Raw genomic sequence first — 14,888 nt, forward strand, 5'->3', positions numbered from 1 at the left:
TCCGTGGGCCATGGCCACTGAGCCTGCGCGTCTGGAGCCTGTGCTCCACAACAGGAGAGGCCACAAAAGTGAGAGGCCCACATGCCGCAAAAAAAAAAAAAATAAATAAACAACCTGGGGGAAAAGGGGAAGAGCTGCAAGACCTCTCCAAGGCTGCATTGTGCAATATGATAGCCACTGGCCACATATGGTTACTGAGCACTTGAAATGCAGATAGTATGAATTGAGCTGTGCTACAAGAGTAGAATACGCACAGGATTTTGAAGGATTAATACCAAAAAAATCTTACAATATTTTATTAATATTTTTATATGGATTACATGTAGAATTTATGTTTTCTTTATATTAGGTAAATAAAATAAATTATTTAAATTGATTTCACCTATTTATTTTTACTTTTCTTTTTTCTTTTTTTTTTTTTTTTTTTGGTACGCGGGCCTAAACTCTTATGAGTATTTTTGATGATTGAACAGTACCTTAAAAGCAAACTATACAACCAAAAAATACAAATGATAAGCCATGGGCTAGTGAAGTCTTAAATAGGAAGACCCTCTGTTTATAATATCCTGCCTTTAATTTTTCAAAGGTAAAATTTGGGATGTTAATAATCCCAAGTACCTCACATGATTTCAGATAAGAAAAGGGCTTTTTAGAGTACTTATGTTATTTAGTGCTTTAATAATTCCTACATGGGAACAAAGACATTATGTTGTGCTTCATATAGGCTTAAGTATTTGAATGAACATTTTTAAAAACCAAGTACCATGTGTGGATTTAAGTAAAAAAAAAAAAAAAACCTGAGGTGACTTCCCTGACGGTCCAGTGGTTAAGCCTCCACACTCCATCCCTTGTCTGGGAACAAAGATTCCCACATGCCAAAAAAAAGAAAACAGACCTGAGATTTTTCTCATGTGCAGAATAAATATTTTAAAGGTAACCTTACATTAAAAAAATAATTTCCATTAAAAAATGCAACTGAAAAAATTAAGAAAAATGGCTAATATTCTCATGAAGGAAATCCTCTTATTTAATCAATAAAGCTATTGGTATTTCTGGTTCTCTGTACCAAGAATTGTTCAGACTAAAGGTCAAGTTATAGTGAAAGAAACTAGAAGTGAAACAAGGTAAGAATAAGTTAGTGAAGCTCTCACATGTCACTGGAGATGGATGAGCCTGGATTTCAGAGAGTAATGTCTTCCGTCACTGAACGAAGACTATGCTTCCCACTTTTAAAGACTCCATATCACCACACTCTATAAATTATTAAAATGATTAAAAGACCAAGCTTTAGTCTTTGGAAATGGTTTGCAAGTAGATTTGCTTAATTTGCTAAGTAGAACAATACAGAATTTAAAACAAAAACAAATCAAGTAGAAATGATTTTGTTGAATATAACCTATTTCATTCTTACTAAAATGTATGTAATGAATAAAATTAAAAATTTAAATCAAAATATAGAGTATAAAGGCCAGTTTTGTCCTTTGAACACATTATTTCAATTAGGATAATAAGAGGATATGATGGCTTACATGGAATTACATTGAAAACTTCAACCATGGAACAAGTTTCATCTATTTAGAATGCAAATTTTTAATGCATTTTATTGGGCTTTTAAAATTCTTATCTGCCACAATTGAGTTAACTGACTTTTAATGAAGGTATCCAAAAAATTTCAGAATTAAAAAAAAATAAATTCTGCAGAGATTGAAATAATAATTATGATCTTGTTAATATCTTACTAACCCTGGGGGTTAACTAAATTTCTCTGACATCTAAATTTCTAGCCAACTGCAGATATCTTGAAATCAATCTATGAAAATGATCCAAAAGAGAAAGCATAAAAAATTCCATGGCTATATGAGACTCAGTTTTCTGCTCTTTTAGTCTCTCATGAAACTTCTCACTTAAGGACATGGGTCTTTGATTTGATTTTACCCTGTTTACAGCCTAATAAATTAGCCTATTACGATTGAATGGGTGCTGGCAAAAGACAAAAGATTCCTGTGTCAGAGACAAAGGACTTTTAAAAAAAATTAAAAAAATTTTTTATTGAAGTATAACTGACATGTAATATTATATTAGTTTCAGGTCTAAAACATATCGATTCAATATTTGTATATGTTGGGAAATGATCACCACAATAAATCTAGTGAACATCTGTGACCATACACAGTTATAATTTTTTTTTTTCAGATGAGAACAAAGGACTTCATTACTCACACCGCAGCAGGAGGCATAAGCATGGGGCTTCCCTGGTGGTGCAGTGGTTAAGAGTGGCGCAGTGGTTGAGAGTCCTCCTGCCGATGCAGGGGACACGGGTTCGTGCCCCGGTCCGGGAAGATCCCACATGCCGCGGAGCGGCTGGGCCTGTGAGCCGTGGCCACTGAGCCTGCGTGTCCGGAGCCTGTGCTCTGCAACAGGAGAGGCCGCCTGTCAATGCAGGGGAAATGGGTTCGAGCCCTGGTCTGGGAAGATCCCACATGTCGCGGAGCAACTAAGCCGTGCACTACAACTACTGAGCCTGTGCTCTAGAGCCCATGAGCCACAACTACTGAACATGTGAGCCACAGCTACTGAAGCCTGCGTGCCTAGAGTCCGAGCTCGCAACAAGAGAAGCCACCGCAATGAGAAGCCCATGCACCACAACGAAGAGTAGCCTCCACTGCTGCAGCTAGAGAAAGCTTGAGTGCAACAATGAAGACCAAACGCAGCTAAAAAAAAAAGGCATAAGCACCATGTATTTTTAATTTTTAATTTTTTAAAACATCTTTATTGTAGTATAATTGCTCTACAATAGTGTGTTAGTTTCTGCTTTATAAAAAAGTGAATCAGCCATACATATACATATATTCCCATATCCCCTCTCTCTTGCATCTCCCTCCCACCCACCCTATCCCAAGCACGGAGCTGATCTCCCTGTGCTATGCACACTAGCTATTCCCACTAGCTATCTATTTTACATTTGGTAGTGTATATATGTCCATGCCACTCTCTCACTTCGTCCCAGCTTACACTTCCCACTCCCCGTGTCCTCAAGTACATTCTCTATGTCTGCGTCTTTATTCCTGTCCTGCCCTAGGTTCTTCAGAACCACTTTTTCTTTCTTTTTTTTTAGATTCTATATATATGTGTTAGCATACGGTATTTGTTTTCTCTTTCTGACTTACTTCACTCTGTTTGACAGACTCTAGGTCCATCCACCTCACTACAAATAACTCAATTTCGTTTCTTTTTATGGCTAAGTAATATTCCATTGTATATATGTGCCACATCTTCTTTATCCATTCATCTGTCAATGGACACTATGGTTGCTTCCACGTCATGGCTACTGTAAATAGAGCTGCAATGAACATTGTGGTACATGACTCTTTTTGAATTATGGTTTTTCTCAGAGTATATGCCCAGTAGTGGGATTGCAGAGTCGTATGGTTGTTCTATTTTTAGTTTTTTAAGGAACCTTCATACTGTTCTCCATAGTGTCTGTATCAATTTACATTCCCACCAACAGTGCAGGAGGGTTCCCTTTTCTCCACACTCTCTCCAGCATTCACTGTGCGTAGATTTTTTGATGGCCATTTTGACTGGTGTGAGGTGATACCTCATAGTTTTGATTTACATTTCTCTAATGATTAGTGATGTTGAGCATCCTTTCATGTGTTTGTTGGCAATCTGTATATCTTCTTTGGAGAAATGTCTATTTAGGTCTTCTGCCAATTTTTGGACTGGGTTGTTTGTTTTTTTGATATTGAGCTGCATGAGCTGCTTGTAAATTTTGGAGATTAATCCTTTGTCAGTTGCTTCATTTGCAAACATTTTCTCCCATTCTAAGGGTTGTCTTTTAGTCTTGTTTATGGTTTCCTTTGCTGGGCAAAAGCTTTTAAGTTTCATTAGGTCCCATTTGTTTATTTTTATTTCCATTTCTCTAGGAGATGTGTCAAAAAGAATCTTGCTGTGATTTATGTCATAGAGTGTTCTGCCTATGTTTTCCTCCAAGAGTTTCTGGCCTTACATTTAGGTCTTTAATCCATTTTGAGTTTATTTTTGTGTATGGTGTTTGGAGTGTTCTAACTTCATTCTTTTACATGTAGCTGTCCAGTTTTCCCAGCACCACTTATTGAAGAGGCTGTCTGCTCTCCATTGTATATTCTTGCCTCCTTTATCAAAAATAAGGTGACTGGGCTTCCCTGGTGGCACAGTGGTTGGGAGTCCACCTGCTGATTCAGGGGACACGGGTTAGTGCCCCGGTCCGGCAAGATCCCACATGCCACTGAGCGGCTTGGCCCGTGAGCCAAGGCCACTGAGCCTGCATGTCCAGAGCCTGTGCTCCACAACAGGAGAGGCCCACATACTGCTAAAAAAAAAAAAAAAAAAAAGTGGTGACCATATGTGCATAAGTTCATCTCTGGGCTTTCTATCCTGTTCCATTGATCTATATTTCTGTTTTTGTGCCAGTACCATACTGTCTTGATTACTGTAGCTTTGTAGTATAGTCTGAAGTCAGGGAGCCTGATTCCTCCATCTCTGTTTTTCTTTCTCAAGATTGCTATGGGTATTTGGGGTCTTTTCTGTTTCCATACAAATTGTGAAATTTTTTTTTCTAGTTTTGTGAAAAATGCCAGTGGTAGTGATAGGGATTGCACTGAATCTGTAGATTGCTTTGGATAGTATAGTCATTTTCACAATGTTGATTCTTCCAATCCAAGAACATGGTATATCTCTCCATCTGTTTGTATCATCTTTAATTTCTTTCATCATTGTCTTATAGTTTTCTGCATACAGGTATTTTGTCTCCTTAGGTAGGTTTATTCCTAGGTATTCTATTGTTTTTGTTGCAGTGGTAAATGGGAGTATTTCCTTAATTTCTCTTTCAGATTTTTCATCATTAGTATATAGGAATGCAAGAGATTTCTGTACATTAATTTTGTTTCCTGCTACTTTACCAAATTCATTGATTAACTCTAGTAGTTTTCTGGTAGCATCCTTAGGATTCTCTATGTATAGTATCATGGCATCTGCAAACAGTGACAGCTTTACTTCTTCTTTTCCAGTTTGGATTCCTTTTATTTCTTTTCCTTCTCTGATTGCTGAGGCTGAAACTTCCAAAACTATGTTGAATTATAGTGTTGAGAGTGGACAACTTTGTCTTGTGCCTGATCTTAGAGGAAATGCTTTCAGTTTTTCACCATTGAGAATGATGTTGGCTGTGGGTTTGTCATATATGGTCTTTATTGTGTTGAGGTAAGTTTCCTCTATGCCTACTTTCTGGAGGGTTTTTTAGCATAAATGGGTGTTGAATTTTGTCGAAAGCTTTTTCTGCATCTATGGAGATGATCATATGGTTTTTCTCCTTCAATTTGTTAATACGGTTTATCACATTGAATGATATGCATATATTAAAGAATGCTTGCATTCCTGGGATAAACCCCACTTGATCATGGTGTATGATCCTTTTAATATGCTGTTGGATTCTGTTTGCTAGTATTTTGTTGAGGATTTTTGCATCTATTTTCATCAGTGATATTGGCCTGTAGTTTTCTTTCTTTGTGACATCTTTGGTTTTGGTATCAGGGTGATGGTGACCTCATAGAATGAATTGGGGAGTGCTCCTCCCTCTGCTATATTTTGGAAGACTTTGAGAAGGATAGGTGTTAGCTCTTCTCTAAATGTTTGATAGAATTCGCCTGTGAAGCCATCTGGCGCTGGGCTTTTGTTTGTTGGAAGATTTTAAATCACATTTTCAAGTTCAGTGCTTGTGGTTAGTCTTTTTATATTTTCCATTTCTTTCTGGTTCAGTCTCGGACCATTGTGCATTTCTAAGAATTTGTCCATTTCTGTTGTCCATTTTATTGGCATAGAGTTGCTTGTAGTAATCTCTCATGATCCTTTGTATTTATGCAGTGTCCGTTGTTACTTCTCCTTTTTCATTTCTAATTCTATTGATTTGAGTCTTCTCCCTTTTTTTCTTGATAAGTCTGGTTAATGGTTTATCAATTTTGTTTATCTTCTCAAAGAACCAGCTTTTAGTTTTATTGATGTTTGCTATTGTTTCCTTCATTTCTTTTTCATTTATTTCTGATCTGATCTTTATGATTTCTTTCCTTCTGCTAACTTTGGGGTTTTTTGTTCTTCTTTCTCTAATTGCTTTAGGTGTAAGGTTAGCTTGTTTATTTGAGATGTTTCTTGTTTCTTGCGGTAGGATTGTATTGCCTCAAAGTCCACACCACCTCAATTTTGGGATGATTCGTTGTCTATTCAGGTATTCCAGAGATGCAAGGTACATCAAGTTGATTGTGGAGATTTAATCCGCTGCTCCTGAGGCTGCTGGGAAAAAATTCCCTTTCTCTTCTTTGTTCGCACAGCTCCCGGGGTTCAGCTTTGGATCTGGCCCCTCCTGTGCATGTAGGGTCGCCTGAGGGCGTCTGTTCCCGCTCAGACAGGACGGGGTTAAAGGAGCCGCTGATTCGGGGGCTCTGGCTCACGAGGCCGGCGTGACATTGCACCAGCCTGAAGCACGCCATGCGTTCTCCCGGGGAAGCTGTCCCTGGATCATGGGACCCTGGCAGTGGCGGGCTGCACAGGCTCCAGGGAGGGGCGGTGTGGACAGTGACCTGTGCTTGCACACAGGATTCTTGGTGGCGGCAGCAGCAGCCTTAGCGTCTCATGCCGGTCTCTGGGGTCCGCGCTCATAGCCGCGGCTCGCGCCCATCTCTGGAGCTCCTTTAAGCAGCGCTCTTAATCCCCTCTCCTCTCGCACCAGGAAACAAAGAGGCAAGAAAAAGTCTCCTGTCTCTTCGGCAGCTCCAGACTTTTTCCCGGACTCCCTCCCGGCTAGCCGTGGTGCACTAACCCCCTGCAGGCTGTTCTCACGCCGCCAACCCCAGTCCTCTCCCTGCGCTCCAACCGAAGCCCAAGCCTCAGCTCCCAGCCCCGCCCGCCCTGGACAGACAAGCCTCTTGGGCTGGGGAGTGCCGGTCTGCGCTGATCCTCTGTGCGGGAATCTCTGCGCTTTGCCCTCTGCACCCCTGTTGCTATGCTCTCCTCCGCGGCCCCGAAGCTTTCCCCCTCCGCCACCCACGGTCTCTGCCCGCGAAGGGGCTTCCTAGTGTGTGGAAACCTTTCCTCCTTCACGGCTCCCTCCCACTGGTGCAGGTCCCATCCCTATCCTTTTGTCTCTGTGTTTTCTTTTTTCTTTTGCCCTACCCAGGTACGTGGGGGAATTTCCTGCCTTTTGGGAGGTCTGAGGTCTTCTGCCAGCATTCAGTAGGTGTTCTGTAGGAGTTGTTCCACATGTAGATGTATTTCTGATGTATTTGTGGGGAGGAAGGTGATCTCCACATCTTACTCCTCCGCCATCTTGAAGGTCTCCTCAGCATTATATTTACCTCAATTCACCTTGCCCTCAGATCCCACAGGGATGATGTAAAGGGTCCAAATAGATGCCTTCCCCCACAGTGGGTTGCATTAGAGAAGAATGCATAGGTTGGGAAATCTACTGATTTTACAGTAAGCAGAAGGAAGCTTGCTCTTTGTCTCAGATGGAGAGGTTACCCCATCCCTCAAGATTGCTTGTTGCAAATCAATTCTGAGAAATGGTTTAGGTAAAGAGTATTCCAGACCCTGCATCCCATCCTTAGCATATTCAACAAGACATGCAGGAATGTGAGAGACCCATGGGAAATAGTAATAATATCTACTTCACATGTTGCTGTAAAGGTCAAATGAAAAAGAAATTGAGGAAAGGTTTGTAAAAGGTAAGAGGCAATCTCCAAAAACTGGAAACAACCCAAATCAACCCAGATGTTCTTCATCTGGTGAATGAATAGGCAAACTGTGCTAAATCCACACAATGGACTCAGCAACACGAAAGAATGACTCACTGATGCACATAACATCGTGGGTGTATCGCAAATGCATTATGCTAAGTGAAAGAAGCCAGACTCAAAAGACTACAGACCACATGATTCCATTTATGTGACATTCTGCAATAGACAAAACTATAGGAAGAGAAAATAGACCCGTGGTTGCCAGGAGCTGAAGATGGGGTGAGGAAATGACTATAAAATGGGCACTGAGGAATTGTTGGAAGTGATGGGGCTGTTCTACATCTTGATTGTGAGGGTGGTTACAGGACTGTATGAATTTGTCAGCACTCATAGGATTGTCCACTAAAAAAGAGTGAAGGTATTTGAATCAAGATAGAGGAAAACTGCAACTGAACTGCTATAAGTACACCTGTATGAACTTTGCCATTTACACTTACTTGCTTCAGCCCATAGTCCAGATTTGTGCTGTAAAGCCTCAAGACACACAGGCTATTTGTAGGACTCTACGCAGTTACAGAGCCATTCCACCAGTGAGTGCATCGGTGGGATGATGTTCCCTCCTTGGTTTCAGAGAATATTCTCCAAGTATTCCTCTCCTTTTACCACCACAACACCCAAATACCTAATTATAGCAAGTTTAATTCAATATACCATGATATAGTCAGTTCCCACCTATATAGCTAGTAGAGGAGAATAGTTTTAAGAATTTAGAAATACAGAAACAATCCTAAAATCTATTTTAAGCAATAGTGTCAGCCATATCATCCTACCATTATTTGTTCTACTTCTCAGATGAAGAAGCTGAGACTCTGGAAGGGAGCGTTAGGTGACTTGGCCAAGTTCACACAGCAATAAATGAAAAAGCTAGGATTCTAAACCCAGGCAGTCTGGCTCCAAAGTCTGGTGTTTTCATAACTCTATGCTACAAAGGAACAGAAGGACAAGAAGGCACATATTATGGGGCTTCCCTGGTGGCGCAGTGGTTGAGAGTCCGCCTGCCGATGCAGGGGACACGGGTTTGTGCCCCAGTCCGGGAAGATCTTACATGCCGCGGAGCGGCTGGGCCCGTGAGCCATGGCCGCTGAGCCTGCGCGTCCGGAGCCTGTGCTCCTCAACGGGAGAGGCCACAACAGTGAGAGGCCCGCGTACCGCAAAAACAAAAACAAACAAACAAAAAGGCACATATTTTGTCTCACTCCGAGTTTAAAAAAATAAAATTCAATAAAAATAAAATTGGGAGTAGGAGAAATGAGTGAAGGGAGCCAAAAGGTGAAAATAAAAAAGAATAATGCCCAAAATAAAACATGTGACAATAAAGCAATAAAAAAAATTGTAAAGACCTAAATGTAAGACTGGATACTATAAAACTCCTAGAGGAATACATAGGCAGAACACTCTTTGACATAAATTGCAGCAATATTTTTTGGATCCACCTCCTACAGTAATGGAAAGAAAACCAAAAGTAAACAAATGGGACCTAAATAAACTTAAAAGCTTTTGCACAGCAAAGGCAACCATAAACAAAAGGAAAAGACAACCTATGGAATGGGAGAAAATATTTGCAAACAATGCTACCAACAAGGGATTAATTTCCAAAATATACAAATAGCTCACGTATCCTAATATCAAAAAAACAAACAACCCAATCATAAAATGGGCAGGAGACCTAAATAAACATTTCTCCAAAGAAGCCAACAAGCTCATGAAAAGATGCTCAACATCTCTAATTATTAGAGAAATGCAAATCAAAACTACAATGAGGTATCACCTCATATCAGTCAGAATGGCCATTATTAAAAAGTCTACAAATAATAAATGCTGGAGAGCATGTGGAGAAGAAGGAACCCTCCTGCAATGTTGGTGGGAATGTAAATTGGTGCAGCCACTATGGGGAACAGTATGTAAGTTCCTTAAAAACCTTAAAACTAGAGTTATTGTATGATTCTGCAATTCCACTTCTGAGTATATATCTGGAGAAAACTCTAATTCAAAAAGATACATGTGCCCCAATGTTCATAGGAGCACTATTTACAATAGCCAAGACATGGAAGCAACCTGAGTGTGCATTGATAGATGAATGGATAAAGGAGATGTGGTACATATACACAATGGAATATTACTCAGCCATAAAAATGAATGAAATAATGCCATTTGCAGCACCATGGATGGACCTAGAGATTATCATATTAAGTCAAGTAAGTCAGACAGAGAAAGACAAATATATGATATCCCTTATATGTGGAGTCTAAAAATGATATAAATGAACTTATTTACAAAACAGAAATAGATTCACAGACATAGAAAACAAACTTATGGTTACCAGAAGGAATAGTGGGGTAGGGGAGATAAATTAGGAGTTTGGGACTAACATATACACACTACTATATATAAAATAGATAAACAACAAGGACCTGCTCTGTAGCACAGGGAACTATATTCAATGTCTTGTAATAACCTATAATGGAAAAGAATCTGGAAAAGAATATATATATGTATAACTGAATCACTTTGCTATACACCCGATGCTAACACAACATTGTAAACTAAAGATACATCAAGTTAAAATGGTTAGAAAAAATAAATAAATAAAAATAAAATTGATTAGGAGCAGAAACCCTAACATTTGTCTTGGAAGATACTCCCGCATGGGTCTCTCATGTTCCTGAATGTCTTGCTGAATATGCTAAGGATGGGTTGCAAGGTCTGGATGACTCTATCTAAACCAATTCTCAGAATTGATTTGCAACAGGCAGTCTTGAGGGATGGGGTAGCCTCTCCATCTGGGGTAAAGAGCAGGCTTTCTTCTGCTTACTGCAAAAGCAGTGGATTCCCCAGTCTAATGCAGTCCTTTCTTATACAACCGACTGTGGGGGAAGGCACTTATTTGGGTCCTTCATGCAATCCCTGTGGGATTTGGGGGCAAGATGAACTGATGTAAACATGGTGCTCATGTTGCTTGCTGTGTTGTGAGTAATAAAATCCTTTGTCTCTGACCCAGGAGTCTTGTGTCTTCTGTCAGCCTACATGAAACAGTAATAGGCTAACTTATTAGGTTGTAAATAGGATAAAATCAAATCCCAGACCCCAAAGTTTGTATCTAAGTTTAGATACAAACTTTAATGTGTTAATGGTTCCTAGAAAACTTGGAAAAATGAAGGTATAAGAGGAAGCAATCATAAAATAGGAAAGAAGGGACAAGTATGAATTTTTTAATTAGCGAACTTTTTGCATGGATTTATCTAAACTGCCTCTCCAACTCTTTACCTTCTGGCTTTGTAAAAAGAAGCCCTGGCTTTAGGGCTAATTGTTCCTTAATGGCACTCTGCTTCTCATTCTAAACTTGAAGAAACTAACTTCTCCTGTGTTGGTGGGAACTGTTCCAGTGGGCATTCGTGTTGCATGGTCAGATATGGTGAAAGGATGACTAGCTGTGACTTAAGGCAGAGAACTACTAAGTTGCTAGTACCAACTTCAGTTGGTAATTTGTGAACTGTATGATACATAGGTGGAAAGAATGTTAGAGCTCCTCATTTTATAAGTAATCTGACTTTTGGGAGAGGAGTAACTTGGCCAAAACCACACTGCAAGTTAACGGCAGAGCAAGAGTATCTGGCTTGGAGTAGAAGTCTGCTGTTCATTTCACCATTCCAGTTCTATTCTACTTCTCCAGAACTATTCTCAATTCACAGCAATTATGGGATACTGATTTACATTAACCAAGCTCAAATCCGGTGGATAAACCGTAATTCAATTCATTTCCAATTGTAGGTGTGTAACTGTCTAGAGTAGGGGCACTTCCCTGTCAGGGGTAAGTCTTCCCAGACTTAAACTTAAGTCTTAAATCAGAAGGTTGCTTGGTGAGCACAGAATCGGAACACATTTAAATGTGTATTCTCTCCGCCTGTCAATGCAGGGGACAGGGGTTCGATCCCTGGTCCAGGAAGATCCTACATGCCATGGAGCAACTAAGCCCATGTGCCACAGCTACTGGGCCTGTGCTCTAGAGCCCGCGCACCACAACTACTGAGCCCACGTGCCACAACTACTGAAGCCCGTGTGCCCTGGAGCCCATGCTCCGTAACAAGAGAAGCCACCGCAATGAGAAGCACGTGCACTGCAATGAAGAGTAGGCTGCTCCTGCTGCACCTAGAGAAAGTCCGCGTGCAGCAGCGAACACCCAGTGCAGCCAAAAAAAGTAATAAACAAACAAATAAATGTGTGTTCTAGTGACATAATCATCAAACTAGAGAAGCCATATGGAGTGCTCTTGATTTAGTATATTTCTATTTAGACAACGAGGTGGGAAGTTTAGAATTTATTCACTCAAATTTATTGACCACCTACTATGTGTCAAGCATCTACTATGTGTAGGATCTGGGCCCAAGGATAGTGTTCTCTGGACAAGTGCTTTATAGAGACATATTTATTATCCAAATACTTTTTAAAGTTAGACATCTAAGTACCATTACTTTATCTCAAAAGAAAAATTTATTATTTTAGGGGCTTTCTATGAGTTATCTTAATTTCATCATAAATATGTACAGTAGAAAATAATTATCACATTTTGCAGATGAGGAACCTGAGACTTAAAGGGGAAAAATATCATTTTCAATACCTGTCACACAATTAGCAAGTGGCAGGCCTAGGAAGACCCAGGTCTACCTTGTCCAAGCAGCTTTGCTTTCCACTACACCTTTTAACTCACAAATTTCTTAAAATTGAGTTTATTACATTCTAAGCATAGCCATATTAAGGTTTTCTTTTGTGACTCTATAATCCTAGTTCCATGATTTAGGAAAGGTACTAAGCTCATCTACAAATCAATTCAACAAACATTTATTGTATCGTACAATGATGTACAAAGCTTACTATATACAAGACAGTTAGCCATTCTCTGAAGAGGACACAAATATGAAAAAGACAAGATCCTTGTATTCTTGGAGTTACAGCATAGTGGAGAACACACACACACACACACAAGCTGGAACTAAGTAGACCAACAGTACAAAAGATATGCTATGGGAACTTAGGGAAGAGAAAAGAATTCCAACTAGGAAGATCTGAGAAGGCTTTTTGGAAATGGGAACTGAAATTTCATGGATAAAATTGCCAGGAGAAGATAGGGAAAAAGAACCCAAAGGTGAGGCAGCCTTAGCAAAGGCCAGAAGGCAGGAGGGTGCTGGGCAATCCCTACATTGTGGGGGACCGGAGATGCTGGTGGGATTGTAAGAGAGGATGCAAGAAAGGTAGAGAAATGTTAAAATAATAGAGGACTTGTATGTGAGCTAGGAAGTTTAGAACTTAATTCTATGTGTAAGAAAGATCCTTTCACAGATTTAGGGCACAGGAGAAATATGATCAGCGCAAGATCATGCTTATTGCCTTCTATAGTTTTGTCACTGGATCTCCACTACTTTGCCTAGTGCATGGCACTTGCTGGGTGCGAATAAACGTGTTAAATGAATGGACTAGAGGAGAATAGACTGGAGGTTGAATTATCAGTTAGGTTCTTGTAATCATTGAAGAAGAGGACAGATGTAATCCATACTACAGAGGTGAAAATGACTGTCTTTGATAGTTGGATTTGGACACATGGGAAAGAGAGAGTTAAGACTGGCTTTGACTTTGCTGTACAAGGAAGATAAGTGATACTGGTAACAAGGTGCATGCAGAGGAATAGGTGGTTTGGGGAGAATGGGAATAGGGAAAGATTCCCAATTCTGTTTTGGATTATGTTGTATTTGAAGTGCTGGTAAGATATCTAGTAAAAGGATTATCAGGTCTAGAGCATTTATGAGCCCTCTTTTGAGGAGGGTACCATGTTCATAAGCCCGACTTCATCAGTTGTTTTATACAGATATGTACTCATTTCAGTTTGATAGTTTCCTTACATTCCTTATAATCATGGGAAGGTAACTTAGTACCCTATGCAAGAGCTGTACCACAGAGAAAAAGAGAAGGGGAAAATGCTTGAAGTGGTTGGAGGTGAAGTGATATGATTTTTGTACTTTCAGCTGGGCAGACTTTATTCCCCATCTTCATTAATTGGGGTATGGATGGAGAAGACATTTTATTTTATTTATTTTTTTGAACAAAGTGAGGGCACATTTATTGAGAGACAAAATGAGATCTGCACAAAAGAAAAGTCATCCCGTGTTCTCGGATGGGAAGAAATTATGTTACAATATGTAATTATCTCTAAATTAATATATACATTTAGTACAATTAACCTAATCTCGAATGCTTTCTAAATCTACTTATTGAAAACTTTAGAAGTACTTCATAAGGTAAGAAGGTAATTAGAAAGTGTCAGGACAACAACCTAAAATAGAAAGTTTTATTTTCTAATTATTGAGTTACTTACAAAGTTACCCAGACATTCTCATATCTTGAACTTCTGCTCAGTTCTTGAACTTTCTGGTGACTGTGGTGAGAGTTTTACTGCAATACATCATAAGTTATTTGGCTCACCATATATTATTTTGTATTGGAGAAAGACATTTTAAAGGATAGACTACTTAGAAATCATTCAGTAACGGGACAATATGCGTATACACAAACTACTTATAATTGATAAATAATAAGTCATGTAACCAGAGGTGACGTAGTTTATTGACTGCTCTTCTGACTGAGGCTTTTTTACGTTGCTAAAACCTTCTCAGGTTACTTTTTTATTGTCCTACTGAGTCCGAATTATAAGGGATTCACTGATTCCTTCCCCAGCGCTATTTTGAGCTATACATTCTGGGGAGCAGTCCCGCTCAGAGAGTTTATTAGTCCGGGACACGATGGTCTCCTTCCCTTCCTTTCCCCTCACTCTTCCGCAGTGAGGGAAGTCCCCCTTCACCCAGCGTCCCCACCTGTCCCACGCAGTCTGGAGCTGGATACATCCGCATTAGCGGGCGCTTTTCCCACCCACCACCCGGCGGGGCACGTGCCCCGGGGACCGTTGGAGCGAACCCCAACCGTCCCTTTTGTCCAGTAAGGAGCGCGCAGGGAGGGTCGGGCTGGCGCGCGGGAGCTGGGGGCGCGAGCCGGGCTGGCTGGCGCAGGGGAGGTGGGGCG

Source organism: Neophocaena asiaeorientalis, unplaced genomic scaffold, assembly GCF_003031525.2.
Source record: "Neophocaena asiaeorientalis asiaeorientalis breed wild unplaced genomic scaffold, Neophocaena_asiaeorientalis_V1.1 scaffold198, whole genome shotgun sequence".
Lineage (NCBI taxonomy): Eukaryota > Metazoa > Chordata > Mammalia > Artiodactyla > Phocoenidae > Neophocaena > Neophocaena asiaeorientalis.